This window comes from Chelonoidis abingdonii, chromosome 22 (assembly GCF_003597395.2).
Source record: "Chelonoidis abingdonii isolate Lonesome George chromosome 22, CheloAbing_2.0, whole genome shotgun sequence".
In the NCBI taxonomy this organism is placed as follows: domain Eukaryota; kingdom Metazoa; phylum Chordata; order Testudines; family Testudinidae; genus Chelonoidis; species Chelonoidis abingdonii.
Window position 1 is genome coordinate 4824889 of NC_133790.1, and position 5551 is coordinate 4830439.

The 5551-nt window shown below is 48.6% G+C and overlaps 1 non-coding gene across 1 annotated transcript; it reads left to right on the plus strand.

Moving 5' to 3' along the window:
• Positions 1-2701: 2701 nt before the first annotated feature.
• Positions 2702-2803, plus strand: LOC116836817 (U6 spliceosomal RNA). The gene has a single exon (XR_004376541.1). It is a non-coding gene; the product is annotated as a U6 spliceosomal RNA (small nuclear RNA).
• Positions 2804-5551: the final 2748 nt, after the last annotated feature.

A 5551-nucleotide genomic window follows, 5' to 3' on the forward strand; every position in this document is an offset into this window, starting at 1 on the left:
CGGATAGACGTACTCTCCCCACCCTGATGGTGGCGTAGCTTATGGCGTCACTGCCCGAAACTATGTAAAACAACCTCAGGATACATAACGCGGATTGGCTGCCACTCTCACTGTAAAATCCAGGGGAGGCCAAGGCGGGCAGTTCTCACCATGATGTAGGTCTCTTCTTCTTCTTCTTCAGATGATGTGTAGCAGCCCATTGCGCTAGGTGCACAAACAGCAAGAAGCCGACAGGCCACGCCCCCAAGAACCGACCATATAAACACAAATGGGAAAAGAAGCAGAGGCACAGAGCTGGGAAGTGATTTGCCCAAAGTCACCCAGCAGATCAGTGGCAGAGCTTGGAGTAAATCCCAGGTCTCCCGATTCCTAGTCCAGTGCCTGGCGAAACCACTACCTCCTCTTGTTTTACCTGAGCCATCCCTGGGAGCAGTCTGCTGTGTGTGGAATGGAAGTCCTGGCCCATCAGAAAGTGGGGGAGACGCAGAGGAAGCTCACGAAGGCCAAGACAGATTCTGCAATGAGTTCTAATCATAGGGACCTGATCGAGACTTTGATTACGTGTCCCTGTCCTTTCGGAAATGGCTGCAGGGGAACTCAGGGACAATGACACATTTCTAAGCAGAGTGTTGCCGGAAACCAGGTGTCTATATTTGCCTCCCAGGTCAAATCGGAAATCGGTTTGAAAACGAAAGGAGGCTGCAGCTCTCAGGCAGAGGCTTGCTTAGCGCTTAAGAGCTGACGTAAGATTTGCTATACATGGGGGGATGGGAGCAGCAGTATAGCTAGTGCACATGTTCAATATCGTTATTATTTGCACAGCTTCTTTCCTCTGGAATGACCCCAAAACGCTTTATAAGGGAGTCATCGCTGAAATGCAGCCACCTCTGGGGTGGGCCACGCAGTGGGTGTACACTAGCAATGCTGCATAATGGATTTCTGGGAGGGAAAGTGAATAAGTTCTTTGCCCTGGCAGGGGGACCTCACATGGTAATCGCCCACCACAGAATGCTGGCGCTTTGGTTGAGTAGCGAGAGAAGCATCGATACCTATTGTAGCCCCAGCACCGTGCCCCCCTGTAGCCCTGGGATTTTTCTTTGGAGGTCTCCCCTCCCTCCTTCCTTCTGGCTGGGGCAGAAGATTTGCAATAATTTGTTGTTCTGTGTTTGTACAGCACCAAGCACAGTTGGGTGCTGGGCCACATCTGGGGCTCCCAGACATGATGATAATACAAGTAATAAATAATACTAATAATTGCATTGACATAGCTGCTACTGTTGCCTAACAATGGATGAAAGGGAATTGCACAGCTTCTGGGAGATCCCTGCCATGGTTACCGTGACTGGCTGTGGCTGTTCTCTGCAGGGGAAATTCACTGTTGGCTCTAGTGGGATGTACGTGGTGCATCTCCTTTATGAGTGTGGCATGGCACCTTAGTTAACCCTTTGCTGCAGGCAGAAGAATATCGGCTGTTTAGAAGAAGCTGTCTTTTCCCATTTCACACTCAAATCTCTTCCTCTGTTTCATCCTCTCACCTCATCCTAATCGCGCAGATGCTCTGCTTCCTGCCTGGAGAAGTCAGCCAGGGTTGGATTCAGTGCAATGACCTCAGCATGGTATTAAACTGACAGCTTTCACCCAAGCCCAGACTGGGTTTCCTGGATTGTGGAGCATTGAGAAGGCTTTTTTCTTTTTTTTTCTTGATGTTGTCAGAATTGGGGAGCGAACGCAGCAGCAAACAGCCATCAAATTAGTTATTTTCTGCTTTTTTGACTAGAGCACACTTCAAAGTTCCTTTTATTTCCAGCTAAATAGCCTTCAGAATTGCATTCTCCTGCACTGCCAATATTTCATGAGAAAATTCTATTGTGAACTTTCCCTGCGTACTGTATCCTGCAGCCCCAAGCCAGACCCAGCAGGCCTGATCCAGACCCCAGGGTGTGGCTAGAACACCACAGGGGGGGTTGATCTACCTTGTCCCCCACCTGCAATAAAAGCAGGTTGGTGGTATGTGCAGAACGTAGACTAAACAGCTCAGAAAGGGTGACCTAGGCTTGGAGAAAGCTGCATTCAGCACCACGGCCAGTGAATGGGGAGAGAAGTAAAGCCACATGAAGGAAGGAGATACAAGGGGGGCTGGGAGGGAGAAGAGAAATGGTTCTTCTGGGTGCTGGGCACTTTTTCTCTGGAAGGATTCCTCTTCCTCCTGGGCAAAGTCAGTCCCCTGCAGCCAGAGGAGCCAGACTGGGACCCGGCAAGGAACAGCCTGACGATGGGTTGGTTTTGTCCATTGCATGCAGATTGCTTTGGGTGCGAGTGGGAGGGGGTGGTATTTGTTTATGTGCAAATCACTGCAAAGAGGGACACACCGTCCCTGCCCAAGGAGCTTATGGGCCAAGTACTGAGAAACTTGTAGCTGTATCAGAAAAGAGAGAAAGGGCACAGGCTCCCCAGCCCACATGCAGCCCTGGACTGAGCAGCTGCAGTGAGCTTGTTTGGGTCAGGGCTGAATTTGGCCCTTCACTGCTGATGGCACAGGTAGATGGCCAAAGACAGTTTCCTACGGGATGGGCAACTTAATGGCAGGACCATCAGGTGGGACCAGGTTGCACCATGGCACACGGAGGGGTCCCCAGTCACAGATGGAGCAGTAGTGTTGTTCAGAAAGGGGGAGAGATGACATATTTTTCTGAGAGGAAAGATGCCTGGCAGCACATATACTAAAATTGGAATGATACAGAGAAGATTAGCACGGCCCCTGCGCAAGGATGACACACAAATTCGTGAAGCATTCCATATTTAAAAAAAAAAAAGAATGATACAGTCAGCGCAGTACAATAAAATGCTGTTTTGCAAAACACAGCAGCAGGAAAAGCACTTGGCTGGGAGAATACTGGTTGCTTCTTTCAGCCCAAGTAAGGATGGTTGGAGCCTTAGGGCTGGTATAAATCACCCTCAAGCTATTGAAATCAAAGGGGTATCCTAATTGACACCAGCCCAAGATTTTAACCGACCCAGGCAGAGAGAAGAATGCAGGTGACTGCACCTTTCATGTGAGCTAGAGATGGATTGCTGAGCAATGACATCAGATAGCCCTCCCTTAGGTATATAGCACTCACCCATGGAAACCAGAGTCATCTTCCCATATTCTTTCCCGAGATGGGTAGGATTTAATTTCACCATTGAACAGATGCATTTTCACTCCTAAGAGCAGTTGAGAGCAATTATTGTTTTCAAGTGACAGTTTCAGGGTACTTTATTAATAGGATCTGCTCCTTGTGCTTTATGTAACCCACAGTTGATGCCAAAACTTGGGGGAAAAGAAGTCTGGAGGCTTCCTCTGCAAGAACTGGTATCTCGATGACCCACTCGGAGTCCTTGTGCATCTGCATTTCTCTGCCCATGCTGCAAAGCAAATGTTTTATTAATCCAGGTTACCGAGGCACTGGGGGAACTGCAGGTCTGTCAGGGAAGAGTCAGAGGCAGCAATCAAGAGCACAAACTTCTCCACTCGCACTTATGTGACAAACTCATCTGGAAACACAATGAGTTTTGCTAGCTTTGGAGTCTCTGATAGAGTCAGTGCATTGCAGGCGGGGAGCAGGGGAGTATTTTGTTTCAGAGGCACGCAGGTTCCTATTTGCATGGAGAGGATAAAAGAGGCAAGGACTGGCATTTGGGATCCGCTGGGAGAATTGAACTAATCTGCTTGTGTATAACTATCGGTTTATCTCCCTGCAGAAGCAGCCTGTCTTTTCAGCTTTAATCCTCTGCGTTTCTTTTTAGCTTCTTTTTATCTCTTGCTTTTTAATATTTCTGCAATGCTATTTTTTGTTGGTGTTCTTTTATGCTTCCTAGATGGAACGTCAAAATACCACATGGCCCTTCACTAGCTGTTGGAAAAGCATCCTAGCCTCCAAGGGCTCATTAGATGTTCACAGAGCTGCTACTTTGCCTTTAAAGACAACCAGCTACTTAGCAGCCTAATCCCGCGTCCCTGGCAAAGCGTGTAATGGAGCTGCTCCACTAGAGGATAACAACCTACTATTGATACTGCTTCTTTGGCTCAAGTGATCAAGGTCTGTACCACAAATTGAATGTGCCTGGTTCAAACCCTTGTCACAATCCATGGGAGGAAGTGGTTATACAGAGTGCCTTAATGCACCCTAAAGCAGGCAGAATCGCTCCACATCTGGCTCCTTGTGCCCATGCTGCTAAGGATGAGAAAACTGGTCTCCAAGATGAGCTCAGATTTTTGTTTTAGGGGTGATTCCTTTTTCTCTCAGGATAACGTGTTTCATTTTACCCCATCCTGTTTTCAACTTTGGGTGGAAACAGAAGAAACAAAAACACCACCAGAGGGTGGTGTTCCTGCTGGAATCCCAACCTGGATATGAAGTCAGCGGGAGCAGAAATCCAGTGAGAGAATTCCCAGCCCTGTTTACAGACCAGACAGGGTCAAGTGGTTTCAATTAGCATCTGAACTTTTGGTTGTTTATCTGGGCTGATCCTTTTGAGGGTTCTCATAATTGTTCTGCAACAGGCCTGGCTGTGAAATGTACAAATGTGCACATGCCTTCAAGGCCAGCTCAGGACCAGGAAACTCAGAATTGCAAGGAATTCTGTTCCTGTAACATCCGGAAGACAAACTCTCCGGACCACTGGCAGGATGGTAGGGCAAGCCAAGAAAAGCGTGCTTTCTGGGTCTTACACTGAGCCCCGTGTAGGCAGCGCCAGGCTTGGAGAGTCTCATCAGTCCTGCGTCCATACCCCGTGCAGTGAAAACAGGGTCAGGGAAGTCCAGTCACGCGCTTCACTGCTGTGACTCATTGCCATGAGCTCCTCCAACCTCTTGGACACAACACAACCTGGAGCTGCTTGGCACTCAGCTGTTTCTGCTACTTCTTATTTTATTTATATAGCTCCTGAAAATGGACTAGTCAGTTTCTCGGTCCCTGGCCCAAAGATCTGACCCTAGCAGGCCAACACGCAGTCAGTCAGCAGGGTGGGGATGCTGCACAGAGCTATTTAAAATTAGATCATGGTCAGAAAATTGTCTAGGTAAAAATGGCTCCTCCTTGCATACAGGATCTGCTCCCCAGGTGTCTCCAAGTCAGAGCCGTCACCTTACTAACAACTAACAGATTTTCACTGTGTTTAGCCCCTGCTGGGCTAACCAGAAACACAGGGCCAATTAGCAAAAGCCGGCCCCTGGCACAGCCTGCAGCCACCCACATGAAGAGTCAGTCGCTGCTTTGCTGCCTGCGAGTACTTTACTGACATAGGCAATCACTTGGGGCAGAGATGGCAGAGCTCCTTCATCTGTGGGGCCTGGACCCTCATGATTCAACACCAGAGAGCCACCAACTGCAGAATCCTCATTACTAGTGCAGACAGAAGAGAATCCAAGCCCCAGTTTGTGGCTCTGCCTGTTAGAAAAAAAATCATCTCCCCACTTGCAATTTTGAGCCAATCTAACACAGAATCTGTTGAGTGGGAGCAAATGGGCGGGCCTGGAAGAAGCCTAATAGAGCATCTGGGGATATTCAAC